Source organism: Canis aureus, chromosome 2 (genome assembly GCF_053574225.1).
Source record: "Canis aureus isolate CA01 chromosome 2, VMU_Caureus_v.1.0, whole genome shotgun sequence".
NCBI lineage: Eukaryota > Metazoa > Chordata > Mammalia > Carnivora > Canidae > Canis > Canis aureus.
In genome coordinates this window covers 28,272,561-28,292,743 of record NC_135612.1, presented here as the reverse complement: position 1 = coordinate 28,292,743, position 20,183 = coordinate 28,272,561, and the positions used below count along the sequence as shown (strand labels likewise).

General features: G+C 40.5%; 1 protein-coding gene and 1 long non-coding RNA gene across 8 annotated transcripts in view; one reads left to right on the top strand and one right to left on the bottom strand.

Moving 5' to 3' along the window:
• ARSB (arylsulfatase B) overlaps positions 1 to 20,183 on the bottom strand; it is a 186,304-nt gene that overhangs the window by 116,103 nt on the left and 50,018 nt on the right. The window lies entirely within an intron of this gene.
• On the top strand, positions 8,151 to 20,067 carry LOC144294927 (uncharacterized). The gene is made up of 3 exons (XR_013362272.1): positions 8,151 to 8,367; positions 13,695 to 13,761; positions 18,488 to 20,067. It is a non-coding gene; the product is annotated as an uncharacterized LOC144294927 (long non-coding RNA).

Genomic DNA, 20,183 nt, shown 5'->3' with positions numbered 1-20,183 from the left:
GACGCCTGGGTAGCTCAGTGGTTGAGCACGTGCCTTTGGCCTGGGGCGTGATCCTGGAGTCCTGGGATCGAGTCCCACATCAGGCTCCCCACATGGAGCCTGCTTCTACCCCTGCCTGTGTCTCTACCTCTCTGTCTCTGTGTCTCTCATAAATAAATAAATAAAATCTTAAAAAAAAAAAAAAAAGACTCAGGACAGCTCCTCATTGTGTGGAGTTAGTAGGAGCATCACATCCCGGGGTTCTGTCTACTGAGTGCTAGTAGCACCCTATCAAATTTCCAAAATGTTTCCTGTAGGAACCAGCGCCATACATAATGATCAGTTGGGACATACAGCCAAGGATAAGTAGTGGCCTCTCTATCAAGAGGCTTGTCAGACGATATTCATTACTTTGTAAATTTACCATAGTTTGGGGTCTGGCCTAAAGCTGTGTAAGCTCATAAATAATTCCACCAGCACATGGAAAGAGGCTCCACCCCTCAGGAGCAGAACTATTATAAATAATATATATATCAGAATGTCCACTGATTTATGATGTAAATTTACCTATCATAGAGGATGGCATGTTCATGCTCCATGTGAGTGGCTTAAGTGCATGGAAAGCAAAATGGAAATCAGATTTCCTGGTGAAGAAGGACTCAGAGACTTACTATGTCCCACTGCCAATACACAGTTTATTTGTACTTTCTGTTTATGCAATCTCATAATAAAGTAATTACTTTTCATCTAAAATATATTAAATTGTGCTATAAATATTCAAAAATGCAACGAGAGATGCTTCTTCCTTTGAAAAAGGAAATTAGCCAAGTCTTAACCATTTTTTCCAGCAAATAATTCTCAAAAATCTACTCAAGTTCTCTCAAAAATAGATAACCTAGTTAGCTTTGTATCTATTAAGGAAGTTAACACTTGTAGTTAAAAACTTCCTATAAAGAAAATTCTAGGCTAAAATGGCTTGACTGGTAAATTCTATCAAACAGGGAGAAATGTTACTAGTTGTACACAAACTCTTCAAGAACATAGAGAAGCCTAAGCTTCCCAACTCACTCTATGAGGCCAGCACTACTCAGATGATTCCAAAACCAAAGGCATTACAAAGAAAGAAAGAGAAAGAGAGAGAGACAGAGACAGAGAGAAAGAGAAAGAGAAAGAGAAAGAAAGAAAGAAGAAAGAAAGAAAGAAAGAAAGAAAGAAAGAAAGAAAGAAAGAAAGAAGAAAGAAAGAGAAAGAAAGAAAGAAAGAAAGAAAGAAAGAAAGAAAGGAAAGAAAGAAAGAAAGAAAGAAAGAAAGAAACTCTAATGAACACAGGTACAAAAATTCTTAACAAAATTTCAGTAAATCAAATCCAGCTATATACAAAAATGATAATACATCATTGTGCTCGCCTTCTATTGATACTATGACAATTACCATGAATTTAACAGCTAAACACCACAGATTTATCATCTTATAGTTCTGTAGGTTAAAAGTCTGAAGCAAGTCTCATTGGGAAAAACTCCAAGTGTTGGGATGGCTACATTCCCTGTTGGAGGCCCTAGGGGAGAACCTGTTTCTTTGCAATTTCCAGCTTCTAGAAGCCACTGGAATTCTTCTTCCTCTATCTTCAAAGCCATCAATAGCTGGTTGAGTCTTTCTTGCATTTTATTATTTTGACCTTCTCTTTGTCTCTCTCTACCACTGTTTTAAAGATTTATTTATTTATTTATTTATTTATTTATTTATTTATTTATTTAACAGTGTGCATGAGCAGGTGGAGCGCTAAAGGGAGAGGGAGAGAGAATCCCAAGCAGACTCCTCACTGATAAGGGAACCTGACATGGGGCTCAATCTCATGACCCATGAGACCATGACCTGAGCTGAAATCAAGAGTCGGATGCTCAACCAACTGAACCATCCAGGTGCCCCTCTTTTCCACTTTTAAAAACCCTTGTGATTGGGACACCTGGGTGGCTCAGCGGTTTGGTGCCTGCCTTCGACCCAGGGCATGATCTTGGAGACCCAGGATCGAGTCTCATGTGGGTCTCCCTGCATGGAGGCTGCTTCTCTCTGCCTATGTCTCTGCCTCTCTCTGTGTCTTTCATGAATAAATAAATAAAATCTTTAAAAAAGAGAGAGAGAGAGAGAAAAAACCCTTGTGATCACTTTAGGCCCTATAGTATAACTTCTCCATTTTAAGGTCAGATAACTGGCAACCTTATTCAGTCTATAACCTTAACTCCCATTTGTCAATAACATAACATATTCATAGGTTTGGAGCGTAAAATGTGCGTATCTTTGAAGGAAGAAAGGAGAACATTACTCTGCCTACCAGTATTATGATGATCAAGTGATGTTTATCCTAGAACTGCAAATCATTTTCAATTACAAGAACAAAGTGAAAAGAATTATACTATACAACTTCAAGACCTACTATAGAAAGCTGTAGTAATCAAGACAGCATGGTACTAAAAAGGGAGCCTGGTAAAAGAACCACACTTAAATGATCATTTGATACTTAGCAAGACAAACCAACTGAGAAAAATCTCTATACAACAAATGATTAGAGTAATCGGATACCTACCTACAAGGAAGAAAAAACCCTTGACCAATCCTACTTCACAACGCACATATAATGTAAAAATGGATCATATTACAACTTAATAGTAAACAAATAAACATTTAAAATACGGGCAAAAGATTTCAACAGATATTTCTCCAAATAAGATGAAAACATGAAAAAATGTTCAATATCATTAGTCATCAGAGAGATACGAATCAAAACTACAAGGAGATACCACTTCACATTCAGCAAGGTAGTTATAATAAAAAAAGACAGACAATGACAAGTGTTGGAGAGGATGCAGAGAAATTGGAACCCTCAAACACTGCTGGTGGGAACGTAACATGGTTTTACTGATTTGGAAATAGTTCGGCAGTTGCTCAAAACATATATTCCCACAAAAAACTTGTGTATGAATGTTCACAGCAGTATTGTTCATCAGAGATCCAAAGAGTGGAAACACCCAATGTCCACTAATTGATGAATGAGTAAGGAAATGTGATATATTTTTAGCAATATACAGCCAAAAAGGAATATTATTCAGTAATAAAAAGGAATGAAATACTAATGTATGCTACAATATGAAAGAACCTTGAAAGAAGTATGCTAATGAAAGATGCCAGGTGCAAAAGGTCATATATTATATGGTTCCATTTACATGAAACATCCAGAAGAAACAAATCTATTGATACAGAAAGTAGATGAGGGACGCCCAGGTAGCTCAGCAGTTTAGTCCCTGCCTTCAGCCCAGGGATCAAGTCTCACATCGGGCTCCCTGCATGGAGCCTGCTTCTCCCTCTGCCTGTGTCTCTGCCTCTCTCTCTTTCTCTGGGTCTCTCATGAATAAATAAATAAAATCTTAAAAAAAAAAAAAAAAGAAAAGAAAGTAGATTAGTGGTTGCCAGTAAGGAAATGTGATATATTTTTAGCAATATATCCTGGGAGGATATATCCTGGCGGGGGGGGGGGGGGTGATGCTAATGGACACAGGAGTTTTTGGGGGGAGGAGGGTGACAAAAAATTAATAAGGGTGATGATTGTACAGCTATGTGAACCACTGAACTGTACACTTCAGAAGGGTGAATTTTATGATAAAGTGAATTATATCTTAACAAAACAAAACTATATGGGGGAAAAAAGATTGATCAAAGATCTATGTGTAAACGCTAAGACCATAAAATGTTGTAGAAAACATCAGAGAATACCTTTGTAACTTGGAGAGTAGGCAAGTTTTCTCAAAACCATCAGCTGTTTTTATACGTTTGTGTATAAATTGGTAAGGCCTATGCTGGTGTAAGAGGATGCAAAGTGATGGTAAAGATTCAAAGGCAGGATAAGCAGAGGTAGAAAGTGCAGCTCTGCCCAGCTGCTGGGATCTCACTACGATTAAACATCTATCCGGCACTGTACGCCCTCTGGATGAAAGGTGGGTTGAAGAAAAATTCCTATGTTCAGGAAAACTCCCTAGTGTCCCAGGAATGTATACAATCTGTCCCTGGGAACAGCCCCGGCCTGCCTACCGCATGTGTATTTCAGAGCACAAGCAAGGACAGAGCTCAGTACAAGAGATGTGATTGTTCGAGACAGGGCACTCGAAGTACCACCCCAATGATCAAAACCCAGAGCCTCCAAGGTACGTCAAATTCTTTGTTCCTGCTTTCACCAGTCTATCAAATTGACTTGGCTTCTTTAAAAACAGTTGATCTTTTCTGGAATCAAGGTATCTCTTACAGACCCTTCCTTTATACCTCAATTTTTCATCGGGGCCTTTTGTGGTGAGCTGACCCTACAAAACATCTGCCTGGCACGTGAGACACAAAATTCTTTTTTGAAAAGCTCTTCATAGACACCAAAGAGACTGCGTCATTGTTTATTCCTTTTTTTTTTTTTTTCCTACAAGTTTAACACGGAATCAAGTGGAAAATGACTTCAAAATACATAAGACATTACACGGATCTTTTCCATATTTCATGCAGTCACGAAGATGTGTTAACCCTATCAGATACGAATGGTATGCTTTATTTTAGGATTTACATACAGTAGAAGTCACTTGGTTTGGTATGGAGTTCTGTGAATTTTGACAGTCATGGAACTAGCACCACACTTACAGGACAATCCATCAAACCAGAACCACTCCCTTGTACTGCTCCTTTGTAATCACACCTCTACCCCACCCTTAAACCCTGGCAACCACTGATGCCTTCTCCATCTTTAAAGCTTTGCCTTTTCCAGAATGCCCCAGAGTTGTGACACTCTAGGCCTTATTAAAATACCCCCAAGGATGTTAATCTCTGTTTGGTTCAGCAGACAACCAACCCAGTTAGAGTCAGATTGCAAGCTTCATCTCACTTTCTCTGAACAGGGTTATATTGTCAGTTTAGTTTTTAAAGTCTTTGCTATAATGTTTGGGTTTACCCACCCAGTATGCGCCCCACTCAGGACTTAGTTGGGACCTGGTTAGTGGTTTGTATTGCGGTTGAGTTCTTGAAGCCTTTGCTTTGCTTCTCTGGGATTGCATGGCACACGCATGGCTTGGAGGTGAGCCTGGGACTTAGCCTGGGACTTGAGTCAGTTCATACAGGGCTGGGGGATCCTATTCTCCACCTCTATCCTCTCTGAGATTCACACACACACTTTCTAGCCTCCTGGGGCCCCCTTTTCCTTGTTTCTCTGGTCAGAAAGACAGGTTTCTCTCAGGTTTTAGCATCTTACTCTGTCGTGTACTTCCACACAACTGAGGCTGCCTTTGGGAGCAAAGCAGCAAAATAAAAGAGAGAGAGAAATCATGAGATGTCCCACACATTTTGGAGAAAAGAGGTGCCTTTTCACCAGTACTCTGGTCAGAGAGAATTTTCTTTGGGGGATTTCAGGTGCCCAAACCCCCACCGCAAACACAAAAGCAGATCCCCAACGGGGTTGGCCATGGGGCAGGGGCAGGGGAGGAAACAAAGAAACAAAGTAATAATTCCCCTATGTTCTTCAGCAAAGGACTCCTTTCCCAAATCGCTGTTTAGAAATAGAGGGTTTCACCTGAAGATTTTGCTGCCGGTGGCTGCTGCATTGTTCTAGAATGGCATCAGGCCTTCGGTCAAAGCTGAGAGACAGAGGAGAGAAAACAAACCCACAAAACCCACCCCTCATACAAGGGGTTGATTCAGCTTTGACTTCACTCCCATTCACCACTCCCCTGCTTCTTTTTTTTCTTTTCAGTTGCCCCGGACAGTTGCTTTCTCTATTTTCCAGAGTTTCCAGGTGCAATTCATGGGGAAGAGAGGCTTTAGTGGGCTTACTCCATCCTGCCCCTCACCGGAAGGGTATGCTTAGGATTTTAATGAGAACTGGCCAAAGAGGCTTGTTTCTGTTGTTGTTGTGGTTGTTGTTTTGCTTGCCTGGAATAACACAGCAGCAGAATGAGTGCCACCTCATATCAGGTAAGCATAAAGAAAACAATGGTTTCAAAGGTCTTCGTTAGGCACCTGCAAAATACCCACAAGTGTTGTCAGCACCGTGGGAAAGGACAACAGAAGTTCAAACGCAGTCCCTACTCTCAGGGGACAGATCATCCGCGGAAAGCCTGGTCCGTGTGAAAAATACAAGACTGTCCACAATTAGGACAAAGAAAGGACACAGAGGAAAAGAGAGAGACGAAAACCGGGGAGCTGAAGCAGGTGACACTGGAGGCCATTCAATCCCATGCTCCAATGTGGTGAAGAAGAAAAGGCACATTCTACAAGGAAAAGGGGGCTGGACAGGGTAATAATTCTTCCGAAGTTGGTTTTGTACCGTTTTATTACACATGGAGGTTATTTGCCCCAAAGAAAACTAAGAGGAGGCTTCTAAGGACTTTTTATTACTCCTGACCCTGGTAGAAAGGATTTCCAGGACTTCCAGCGTGAGGACTGGAAGCCCAGTCATGCTGCAGTGAGTCATGGGATCTTTCCCGGCGAGTGTTGAATTAGCAACAGACAAAATCTTCAGTAATTGTGGTAACTCAGCCGGTTGCTGGCATTGTCCATGTGCTTCAGCTGAGTTAAAACATTCGGAAGTTGACTTTTCATATTTTATTTGGGTTTATTCCTACCATCACAAAGGCAGGATCTTCATTCTAGGACAGTATCTCTTCTATTCGAAAATATTTTTTGTGAAGTACTGAGAAAGGCTTCGCCTCAGAGGCCCTGTGAGACTCCCACAGAGGCCCAGGCGGTGCAGGCGCAGCTGCCCGATGGCCTGCATGATGGCACACGGGCCAGGCCCACCGTGAACTTTCACTGCAGCTGTGTGGAAAAGACCTTTGCTGGCAACTCAACGGTCTTTGGAGTTCTAGCTTCAGACTACAGCAGAGACGAGAACATTCTCTAGGGCTGAGCGTGTAGGGAGAGGCCAGCAAACTCCAGCTGGTTTCGAGCCCATCAGCTATCACTCACTGCAACACAGAAGGACAATTTAAAGGAAAAAAGGGACTCCTGTCCCAATCGGGGGGGGGGGGGGGGCATCGAGCGTCGAGCCCCAACAGCTGGCAGGGCAACCAGGCCTGTGGTTAAGAGAGATACCGTATCTATTTCCAAGAATGGAAATTTAGCTTCCTTCTCCTGTGACTTCATGCCAAGGCCTTGATTTTCTGGAATGAGGTGTGCGCGGATCCCCGCCCGCGGCGGCCCGTGTGCATGGCAGGCCCGGTGACCGCATCACAGCTGGGCCTTTCACAGCTTTGTCTGGGAGTGCTCCCTCCTGCAGAAGGCCCCCCCGCCAGCTCCTCCTGGCAGGCTGCTGGGACCGTATTTTGTCGCTTATCTAACACAAAATAAACAGAGCAATCTGGAGCTAATTTAAGTGGTTTACCATATCAGGATACAGCTGGGAAAGATTTTAAGAAAAAGGCCCAACAGGAACAATAGTGCTGTGAAGTTCGGCAGCGGTGGGGAGCACAGGAAGACGGCTGCAGACGGCCTGGCAGACAGCTGGCAGCCACGCCAAGAACAATCCCGAAGCCAGTGAAGACGGGCAGGCCGGCGGGCAGCTCAGCAGCTCAGCAACAAGGCAAGCAAGCGACCGGAGGGCGTTCAGGGCTACTGGCCGAGGGCCGGGAGCCCTTGGGCGCTGCTCCCATGCACAAAGCCTGGAGGGGAACTGCAGATGAGGGGACCCTCCATTTCTCCACAGTCCTGGCCAAGATTTTTTTTCTTTTGACGTGCATGCATACACGCTGGCTTTATCCTGACTTAGGAATCCAGCAAAGCCTGGATAGGAACATCTGTTTTTGACATCAGTTTCTTCTACTCTGCAGGCTGGTTGTCTTTTTAACTCTTTGGGGGCCCCTGGCTAGACCTTGAATTTCCTGGTCCAACTCGACAGAGGTGAGAGGGCTTGAGGGAGTTAAGTAAAGCTATGTACTGCCCTTGGAAGAACTCGCAAATGCTTTATATATTAAAACAAAAAACCACACTTGGATCAAGTTCTTGACAAAAAGCCAACCAATTAGGTAAACGGTACAGTCCAAGAGGCAGTGCCATTCTGTGCAGAGAATACTGAATTGGAAGCACAGAAACCTGGGCTCTCGGTCTGCTTCTGCTGCAGCAGATGCCCTTATCCTCCTTCCTCATCATTCAGTTCAAGATGTTGGTCCACGCTCACACCTTCCTCCCTGAAAGTGCTCTATTTTGTTAAAATGTCCCACTGATAAGAGCAGCCTTTCTCTGTTATAGAACAATTCCATTGATTTAAAGATAACCTTAAATCATCTTTGTCTATGTTCTATATTCCAGGACGCTGGGTTGCTCAAGTCTACTAAGTGTCCAACTCTTGGTTTCGGCTCAGGTCATGATCTCAAGGTCTGTGAGTTCGAACCCCATGCCAGGCTCTGTGCTCAATGCAGAGTCTTCTTGAGATTCTCTCTCCCTCTGCCCCTCCCCCGGCTCATACTAGTGCGCACACACACACACACACACACACACTCCCTCTCTCTCAAATAAATAAATAAAATCTTTAAAGGAAGAAGAATTCCATCTGGAAGTTTCAGTTGAAAAATATACAAATGAAAAAGTAGAAATTAAATATTTTATTAGTCACTGTTCCATCTACTATTCCAACATATTCCACAATTATTTAAACACCACTGATTATCAAAGTTCCCATGCTAATAGAACCGATTTTAAGACTAAAATTTCAGACTGTTGGGACGCCTGGGTTGCTCAGCAGTTGAGCATCCACCTTCAGCCCAGGGCATGATCCCGGAGTCCTGGGATCGAGTCCCACATCAGACTCCCCACAGGGAGTCTGCTTCTCCCTCTGCCTATGTCTGTGTCTCTCTCTGTGTGTCTCTCATGCTTAAAAAAATAAAATTTCAGACCACAAAAAAATTAAAATTAAAGTTTTTATTTTTTTTTACATTTCCTTTTTTTTTTTATTGGTGTTGAATTTACCAACATACAGCATAACCCCCAGTGTCCGTCACCCAATCACTCTAAAAAAAGTTTTTAAAAAGAATAAATAAAAAATATAAAAAATTTCAAACTGCACAAAGGCAGAGATATGGATAGATTTTCTAAGAGTAGAAAAGAAAACTTCTGAAGGATAAAAAAGTAGGAAGGCAGGGCGGCACAATACTCTTTGGAAATGTAATATCTTTTTTATTTCTACTTATGTAATATCCTTTCTATTTTCTAAGTTTGGACAATGATTGCTTCAAAAATATCTAAGCACACTTAAAAATCCAAATGTCTGAAAATACAAAATCTCTCTAAGACAGTTCTCATACAATAGCACATATCAGAATCTTGTTAATACACAGATTGCTGGGTCCCACTTCTAAAATTTCTGGTCCAAGGAGGGGCCTGAAAATTTTTATTTCTAACAAGTTTCCAGGTGATGAGAATGCTTCTGGGTCTATGCTCTGAGAACCATTCTCCAGAGAGAGATGTAATGGCTGGTACATTAATATCAACCAGTTTTACTCAGTATACTTTATATCCTCAGTTCTTTAGAATCACTGGTCAAGTGTGGTTGAGTAGTGAGAGTGGAAATAAGCAAGAACACAAATGGGTACTGATTCAATGCAAAATATCCATTAAAAGTCACACAAAGAGAAAATGGCTGACCCTTAACTTTTGTGAGGATTTGATTACAAAGGTAGTTATTTTCTGAATGGCAAAATTTTCTTAAGGATGAAAAAAAATGTGGCAAAGGAGAAAGTTTTATAATAATGAGTCTCTGGGTCTAAACTATATCAGGGGTTTTCATCCTTCATCCTGACTATGCTGCAGAATCGCTTTGGGAATCTGAATCTTTGGGGCAGGCTTTCTAGGCAGCTTAAAAATACAGAGAAGATTGTGAACCTGCCTAAAAGAAAATAGTATTTGAATTTCCATGATTGGAGTACAGAATCTCACACATATTTGAGACATCAACACGAAGATGATGAGGTCAAGAAAGATGAAAGAGCGCACGAGAAGCTGTACAGCTAGTTAGAAGCAAAGCCACAATCACACTTCTTCTCCCGAAGCCCGTCCAGCTCTCTATCCCAGTATTTGACTACAAGAGTAATAATAATTAAAAGGAGAGAAAAAGGAAGTAATTGGGGAGAATCTAAAATGGAGGCCTCAGTACACAATAGTAAGGTCAATTACCATCTTGGGAGATTCCAGGGGTTTCATTCCAAGTATTCGTTTTTTGTGTTGTTGTTTTTTTTTAAGACTTTATTTATTTATGCATGAGAGACACACAGAGAGAGAGAGAGGCAGAGACACAGGCAGAGGGAGAAGCAGGCTCCATGCAGGGAGCCCAATGCGGGACTCGATCTCGGATCTCCAGGATCAGGCCCTGGGCTGAAGGTGGCACTAAATCACTGGGCCACCTGGGCTGCCCTTTTTTTTTTTTTTTTTTTTATTTTATTTACCAAGTCCCTGTTTTAAAAACCGAGGAGTCAATGCAGGCTTTCACCAATTCTGGACCTGCTCTTCTAATGAATGGTTATGTAACCAGGCCTTCACCATCTATAACCCAAATGGTTGTGGGGAGTCTGGTTCATACCATTCTTATAATACACTAGGCTATATGGATTTGAAGACTAGGAAAAAGAGAGAAAATGGACGATAGTGATGCTCTCTGGCAGCCCTCAGAGCTCACAGGCAAATTTTTTGCAGGTAAGTTATTTCTGACACTCCAAAAGCAAAATCACCATAGTGCACTGAGAGAGGTTTGCCAGAGGGAATGTGAAGCCACGGAGTGCTTGGTGAGGCCCACAGCTTGTCTGTGACTCAAGCTACTTTATGGGACTCAAAATGAGTTAAAACTACATTCTAAAAGCTGTATCTTCCACCTGGTTCCCATCACTGTTTTTGGCTAGCAGGAAAAGGACCTGTCAGTTTTTATCTGCAGGAAGCAAAACAGGGACAGCACATTTCAGGGAGAAGCAAATAAACATATTTGCCATGACGGTTTCAGGTTTACCAACACAGCAGGTGGGTCAGGAAGCTCTGCACTGATCCAAATGATTGCAGTCAACATCATCCGGCCAAAGAGAAGGTATATTTTGAACTCATGATAGGGAACAGTGGTCAGACAGGCGCATCTCCAACTACCTGACCAAGGCACTTATATTTTATGGAAACTTTTCTCTTGGGATCAATTCACAATACCACTATCCATTCCCATTTCTTGATGAAAACCAAAAATACGGTCAGAAATTATTTTTAAAGAAGCTTTGCTGAAAGAATATTTAAGGCATTAGAAAGAAAAATCAGTTATCATTTTGATCACTTAGAAGTTTTTTTCATGCTTATTGAAAACATGCTGAGGATGGGAGACAGGCCTGAGTGAGTCAGTGGGATCCTCCAGGAAGGTTTCCTGGGTGGCCAGGGCACTGCCTCCTTCCCCAGACCTTTTCCTGCCAGCCAATAACATGATGGGAGCTGGGCTTTTAAAAACGTAGATTTAATTCACTTTCCGTATCATAAAGTAGGCTGAGTCACAGCAAAAGCAACTGTTTGGGATGGATTTAGTACTTTTCTTATCCTGCTGTATGATGGAATCTATTTATCTTATTTGATTCTCAAGTTTCTCATAGTATGATCAGACACAAATGTCATGGTTCTTCTCAGTTTATTTTATAAGAAGTGAAGTTAGAGCCTCTGGATCCATTTCAACACAGACTCAGTGTTGCACATTTGTATTTACAGACTTGCCATTTTAGATACATCACGATTATTCTCTGCCACCACGTGTGTTTATGCCAAAATATCAAAGGTAACCAAATTTCTAGCCAAAGGAAAAAAAACCTCTCTTGTCTAGCTGTAGTCACCCAGATCATGATTTCTTAAAATGATTGCTATTATTAAAAAATACACTTTTGGAGAATTTTTAATGTCAGAGAAATTTTTACCATAGAAAATTAAGTATTTACCTTGAGTGGTAAGATAATGAACAATTTACATTGTTCCCTTTATATCTTTCAAGAGTTTTCTAGCTTTCTGCCATGATCATGTATTAATATTTTTTAATCAGAGCATGATTAAAGTCATTTTTAAAAATTTAATGAAGATACTAAGGATTTCTTTCAAAAATGGATATTCAATCTAAAATAAGTATGACTTATTTATTTTATTTTTTTTTTTTTTAAGATTTTATTTATTCATGAGAGGCAGAGAGAGAGAGAGAGAGAGAGAGAGAGAGGCAGAGACACAGGCAGAGGGAGAAGCAGGCTCCATGCAGGGAGCCCGACGTGGGATTCGATCCCGGGTCTCCAGGATCACGCCCTGGGCCAAAGGCAGGCGCCAAACCGCTGCGCCACCCAGGGATCCCAGTATGACTTATTTTATAATAAAATCTACTCTGGTAATCCAATGGTTAGAAAATATTATTTTAATGTTAATTCATAAAAAAAGAAAGAAATGAACTAAGGGGTACCATTTTTAGAGAGAAAAATAGTATTTTTAGAGCTGAATTGTTTTAAAAATGTAAAATGAAAGAAGCCCTCCATGTCTCTACCAATCTTCAGTGCCATACCTTGTGGGAACAAGTGGTCCACGTATCTATCACAATGGAGTGGCTCACAAATACTTTGAGCCATATGATGATGCCAAGATACTTTATATTCATTTTACTTCATGAATGTCTTCTTAGGGATATTAAACATTCCTATTAATTTTCCAGGTAATTTGACAACCAATAGACTACTTTCTTCAGCTCCTGGACTGCTTTTCATTACTTACTAATTTTTTTTTTTAAGATTTTACGTATTTATTCATGAGAGACCCAGAGAGAGAGAGGCAGAGACACAGGCAGAAGGAGAAGCAGGCTCCATGCGGGGAGCCTGACATGGGCTTGGATCCTGGGTATCCAGGACCAGGCCCTGGACTGAAGGCAGACAGTCAACCACTGAGCCACCCAGGCATCCCCCTTACTTGTATAATTTTGACTAAAAGAGGCATAAACACTCCCTTCTGTAAAATAAATCTGGTCTTCACTATCGATGTGCAGTTTGGTTTCTGTTTCCCATTCATTTCCTGGATACCTTATTGAGTTATCTGATAATTATCTGACCAACTAACTACTGCTGCCACCTCAATTGGAAAGATTTATCTGGGCAACCTATCTGGGCCCCTGGCTTCTTTTTTTTGAGCATAAAGGACTTTTCTGAGCTTGATACTGTAACTGAAAGGAAACCAGTGATTTCAGGAGCTTCTATCCTACATTAAGGATCATGGCTAGCAAAAAACACTCGAGTCAATCTAAGGAGAGCTGACTCTCTACACTAGGAGAAAAGATGTCTTAGAGGCAGTAATGGGGAAGATCAAATAGCTTTCTATTGAACATAAAGACTACATTAATTTGGGGGGAAAGTAAAAGGAGGGAGAGAATGTGAAACAGAAGGTAAAATGACACCTGACATCTATTGGATCTAAATTGTGTTTACTTGCCTACTACAGCCTGTAAGGAATCTTGGTCTGTGACTTCATTTACACTTTGAGGTTAGCATTTACTACAAATATCCTCTAAGATAAATGATTCATTGTAAAATCACTGAAGTTTGTGATGAGGTGAGCATGCAGCAAGTGGGGCGTGACTTTCATAAAATTAAATATATCCCAGACATGTATGAACATCTCACATGTAAACAGTTAACAATCATCACACACTCTATCCTACATTTCTTTTACAGCTCTAAGCTGGTCTGTGAAGGCTTCCCATGCAGGTTCTAAGGCAGAGACAGGCCAAGGTACATCAAGGTAAGTCCCTGAGTATTGGGAGAAAGAGACAGGTCCTCCTGGCCTATTCGACTCCAGGGTAAAGAACACTAGGTCTGGCCACATGGATCTAAACCCAAGAGCAGACTTGACCAAATTTTTCTTTTTTTTTTTTTCTTAAAGATTTTATTTATTTATTCATGAGAGACACACACACATACACACACAGAGAGAGAGAGAGGCAGAGACACAGGCAGAGGGAGAAGCAGGCTCCATGCAGGGAGCCTGACATGGGACTCGATCCCGGGTCTCCAGGATCAGGCCCTGAGCTAAAGGCAGCGCTAAACCGCTGAGTCACCCGGACTGCCCATTGACCAAATTTCTGGGTAAATGTGGTAAAATACTAAAGTTGCCTGTCTTCTAGAAATATGCAGGTAGAACAAGAGGTCACTAATATAATGACCCATGGACTCCTACCCCAAGAACACCTATGTTTCCTTCCTATCCTCAAAGTCATCCTCTTACCGACGAAAATCAGAAGAAAGGAGCTAAAACATCAATTTGTTGTGCAGATAAAATGTTACCTTAATGCCAAGTTTTCTCCTTGAGATTTACATTTTCCTATTACAACATATCATTTATCATGCCCTAAGAACAATGTCAGTGTCTAAGAAAATCAGAAACAGTAAGGAATTAGGAAAGAATTTAGTAAATGGGGTAGTTATTCATTCATGGGAGGAGGGGAATCTTTCTGGCCTATCTTCTAGCAGGAACTATAAATGTATATATACCTATCATATGTTTTGCAACGTCAAACATTAAAATATCAACCTACTATGTGCCAGTGTTCCAAGCACAGGGGGTATCCTGATAAAAAAAAAAAGACAAATAAGGTCCTTGTACTCTTGAAGCTTAATTCTGTTGAGGGAGACAGATGACAAACAAATATGGCAAAAACAACCAGAACGATCATTCCCACTGGGATAAGTGCTATGCAGAAAACCAAACACTGTGATGGGGCAGACGAAGAGGGGGCAGGGAGGGACAACATGGGATGCAGGGTTGACTTGTGAGCTGATACTTAAAATGACAAGGTATCAGCAGCCATGAAAAGGTCAAGAGAAGAGAGTGCTAGGCAAAGGGAATTCAAGGGTCGAAGGCTTCTCTATTACAATATTAGGGTCATGTGATACACTGTGCCAAAACTTCTTTTAAATTAAGGACTACACTATTTTCCTGATAATCCTCTGTTGTCAAGAAAAATGTAGGCTAAAAGATACCAAGCAGTAAACCACAAATGAACTTTTATATCATCACTTCTTTTTCCATTATCTGTACTCCACCCACCTACTTAATTTCACTGAAATTTATATATGATAGGATACAGGTTCACATGAAATTCTTTTGTGTTCGAATCCAATTGTGGGTTTTTTTAAAAAGATTTTATTTATTTATTCACAAGAAACACAGAGAGAGAGACAGAGACATAAGCAGAGGGAGAAGGCTCCCTGAGAGGAGCCAGATGCAGGACTTGATCTCAGGACCCTGGGATCACGACCTGAGCCAAAGGCAGACACTCAACTACGGAGCCACCCAGGTGCTCCAGTGCAATTGTGTTTAAAGGTGGCAAATTAAAGCACAGGTTCAAGGAGAATCGAGGAAAACTAAACACATGTCAATCAAATTTGGCCAGAACCAGTTAATTTCTTAGAAATTTACAATGGGACAAACCAAGACATAGACCAAACTCAAAGTGTCACCACACTTCCTCATGTTGGCAGTATCATGAGATAACCCTAAACATAAGTAATTCATAGTTTTTAACTATAACTTTGATTCGTGTATAGAGTAAATTTATTAGCAAACAGTAATTTATTGTTTCTCATAGGAAAAGTGTCGCCTATGTAGCAACTAAATATTCTAAACTCAACTTCATACTTAACATTATTTGCACAACAGGAAATTCTGATCGTACTTTTATGTACTAAAACTACCATTTCTAATACTTCCATTAGATGTAGCTGAAAACCTTAAGAAGGCAATATATTGTCAATTTTTTAAATAAAGCTTTTTTTTTTAAGTGGAATTACACTTATAGAAAGCTTTCAGGAATGTTCTTATTCAGTATATAGTAGAATACATCTGATTTTATTTGTGTCTTTCATATATAAAAAATATTTTATTTTAGAATAGTTTTAGATGTACAGAAAAATTGCAAATGTAATACAGAGTTCCCATATGCCCCACATTCAGTTTCTCTTCTGGTTAACATCCTACATTAATTAGTCGTATACATTTTGGGGACAAAAATATCAATTTTATGTATGCATGCATACGTGCACGCACACACACACACATAAACAAAGAACTTTCAACCCAATATGGTATTTCTTACATGGTTTAGCATAAGAACTGTACCTTTCAAGACCTTTTCTTAATGTCTGATTTTTTTCAAATGTTAGAATAATGATTTATTAAACAAAGTAATTCTTCCCCAGATACTTTTCGGAGTCAAAGCAATTTTTTATCAAAGGGTCACTACCAAGTAATTATCTAATTAGGAAAAACATTTTTTTTTCTCAGCTCAAAAAGGAATTAGAAATTATAACCACGGAAGAGTGCTAATTGGCTTTTCACAGAAGCAAAGTGCTAGAGCTCTTTTTGATTGTTTCACTCTTCTCCTCTGAAGGTTACCCATATTAACCCTTTATCTTCTGCACGACCACATCAATATAATGCTGCAATTCAGTAGTGGAGGAGAAACAAAACAGAGTCAAGTAAACGTTGGGATTTTTCTTAAGTGTGCAATTTCTATATGGACACAATTTCAATACAGGAAACTAGGAACCCCATTCTCCAATCTGGGATAAGGAGATGGAGGTGGGGTGGGGCAATGACACTCTGCAGCTCTCATGCTACAACTATAGCAGTTAGTAACCCCTGATGTGCCAGTGAGCCCATCACAGCCCAGATTGGAGAGTAGTCAGGATAGGACATGCTGTGGAACCACACAGCCCTTATTCTATACAAACGATGTCGAACAAGGAGAGACTGCCATTGCCAGCAGTTAGCGTAGACTGGACTTCAGGCAGGATTAGTGGATAGTCCAAATGCCTAGGGGAGTTTGGCCAAGTCTGATTCACTTTTATGTGCTTACATGGAGCCTTGCATAGAAGAATCATTGAAAGAATATTTGTTGAATAGATGAAAGAATAAAGATCTTACTCTTCCCTAAAAGAACTGCAGAGATTTGGGGTTACATATAGCCATTGGAACCCAGAAATCAAGAGCTTTCCAAGGAGGCAACCATAAGACTACATCTGAATTTCAAGAATTGGCAGATCTGGAGTCACTTCTTAGCACCCAGACTTCTGGTTAGCAAGCCCCTGTCCTGGAGAACATTGAATACATTTTCAGAAGAAAGTCTCCTTCACATCCCAAGAGGCAGAAGGAGGGAATAGGAGCAGAGGCACTACCTACTACAAGTGAATTCTAGAACTGGTAACAGTGGTGTTCTCTGGGAAAAGAAACTGAGAGGCTGAAGAACAGTGGCAGGCATACAGACTTATTTTTCACTCAAAAACTTCTGAACATTTGAAAATTCCGTACTTCATGCATTATGAGTTAAAAAATAAATTATTATTTAATAATGAACTCTAGATGAAGCCATTCCTGTGGAACAAGATTACTATGCAATTATCAGAGGAATGTATCAAACAGGAGACAGGATGGAGTGAGGGATCCAAAGATACACTATGGCCTTAAGTCCCAGAGGATCCTCTCCCCTGGGGGCCAAGGGCAGTGCCTAAGTGGGTATCTGAGCAGGTACATCAGTGGATGATGAGGTTGAGTGAGCAGCAGGGACTCACACTCCAAAAGCAGGCTGGGGAGGATCATCCTTCAGCACCTAGACTCATTTCCAAGGAGCTCTGCATATCCGGTGATCTGATTGTAAATCCTACCTCTTTCCAGCCCTTGAACGCTTCCCTTCTGTTTCCACTCCTTGCAGAGCACCGTCAACAAAAGTAAATTCCATCTGGAGTCTCTGGCTCTCCCCTAAGGACCTTGCTTCCTCTTCAGCCTCACTGTTCATCACTGCACTTCCTTTTTCCCCACCCTTCTCTCTAATCACTATCCATCTTGCCCCAGATTGTGGCTCATACACTCAGACTATACCACTGACTCAATTATTTTATTGCAGCTGTTTTTAGACTCCTGGATCACTGCTGCCATGTTCCTTGACAATTCTGACACCTACCAGCATCCTATCTCTCCAGTACCATTCCTATCACTCTCTGCAAACCACTGATGATTTCAATATCAATACAGATGATATAGATGATCTCTCCAAAATCCTGGACTCTCAGTGATCTGACTTCCTCCTCTTCAATGAGCTTATCCTCTACCCTGCTGTAGCATATCACTCCCAGATTATACTCTGGGCCTTACAGTTAAAAATATTTGTAAACTGCCCCCCCAGCCCCCCGCGTGTGTCTCTCATGAATAAATAAATCTTTTTTTTTTTTTTTTTTTTAAAAGGGCAGCCTGGATGGCTCAGCGGTTTAGTGCTGCCTTCAGCCCAGGGTGTGGTCCTGGAAACCGGGATCGAGTCCCACATCAGGCTCCCTGCATGGAGCCTGCTTCTCCCTCTGCCTGTGTCTGTGCCTCTCTCTCTCTCTCTGTCTCTCATGAATAAATAAAATCTTTAAATATATATATATATGTATATATATATATTTTTGTAAACCCTCCACAATTTTAATTTCAGGCATCACACTCTCTCCAGTGACCACCAACCATCTTATCAGCTCACTTGCTACTGAACTGAGCTGTTCAAAATGGTAACCACTAGAATACTGGATATTCACATGCAAAAGAATAAAACTGGATCCCTATCTTACAGCACTCACAAAAATTAACTCAGCATGGATTAAGGTCTTAAATCTAAGACCTGAAACTATGAAACTCCTAGAAATAAACATGGGGAAAGAACTCCATGACACTCAAAGCATATGCGACAAAAATAAAACCAAGTGGGATTACAACAAGCTAAAAAGCTTCTGCACAGCAAAAGAAACAATCACTAAAATTAAAAGGCAACCTACAGAATGAAAGAAAATACTTACAAGCCATGTATCTGATAAAAGGATATATACCCAAGAGCAAAAAAAATAATCTGATTTTTTAAATGGGCAAAGGACCTGAATGAACAATTTTCCAAGGAAGGCACACAACTGACCAACAGGTATATGAAAAGGACCTCAACATCACTCAGCATCAGAAAAATGCAAATTAAAAGCACAATGAGATATCACCTCACACCTGCCAAAATGGCTATCACCAAAAAGACAAGAAGTAAATCCTGGCAAGGATGTGGAAAAAAGGGAACCCTAATGTACTTCTGGTAAGAAAGGAAGTTGATATAGCCACTATGGAAAACAATATGGAGGGCCCTCAGAAAATTAAAAATAGAATTACCATATGATCCAATATCCAATAATCCCACCTCTGGGTACATAGCCAAAGGAAATGAAATTACTATCTTGAAGAGTTATCTTCATCCACATGTTCACTGTGGTGTTATTTACAAAAGCCAATACATGGAAACAACCCAAGTGTCCACGGATGGATAAATGGATACGGAAAATGTAGTGCTGATAAAGAATATATAATGAAATATTATTCAGCCATAAAAAGGACGGAAATGCTGCCATCTGTGACATGTTTGAAACTTGAGGGCATTATGCTCGTGCAACAAGTCAGAGAAAAGCAACTGCTGTATGATCTTACATGTGAAATCTACAAACAACGGAACGCTTATAAGAGACTTGGTGGCTGCCAAGGGCTGGGGGTGGGGGAAATGGGTGGGGTGAGCAAAGGGTACAAACTTCCAGGTACAAGATGAGTAAGTTCTAGGGACCTAATATATAGCTTGGTGACTTTAGCTAACAATACAGTACTGAACACATGAAAATTGCTAAGAGAGTAAATCTTCTATGCTCTTACCACACACAAAGAAACTATATAAGGTAACAGATGTGTTAACTAACGTTCTTGTGGTAATCATCTGGCAATACATACTTGCATCAAATCATCATGTTGTACACCTTAAACTTACACAATGTTATATGTCAATTATATCTCTATCAAGTGAGGGGAAAAAAAACAAATGGTAGCCACTAGGCACATTTGGCTATTAAGCACCTCAAATGTGGCTAGTCTGAATTGAGAAGTGCTTTAAGTATAAAATACACACCAGATTTACTGTATTTTTTTAAAAGATTGTACAATATCTCAATAACTTTCTATATTGATTACTAATTGAAATAATACTTTAGCTCTATTACATTGAATAAAATATATTATTAAAACTAATTTTACCTATTTTAGTTTTTTTGAACACAGCTACTTAAAATACATATGTGACTCACATTTGTGGTTTGCATTATATTTCCATTGGACAA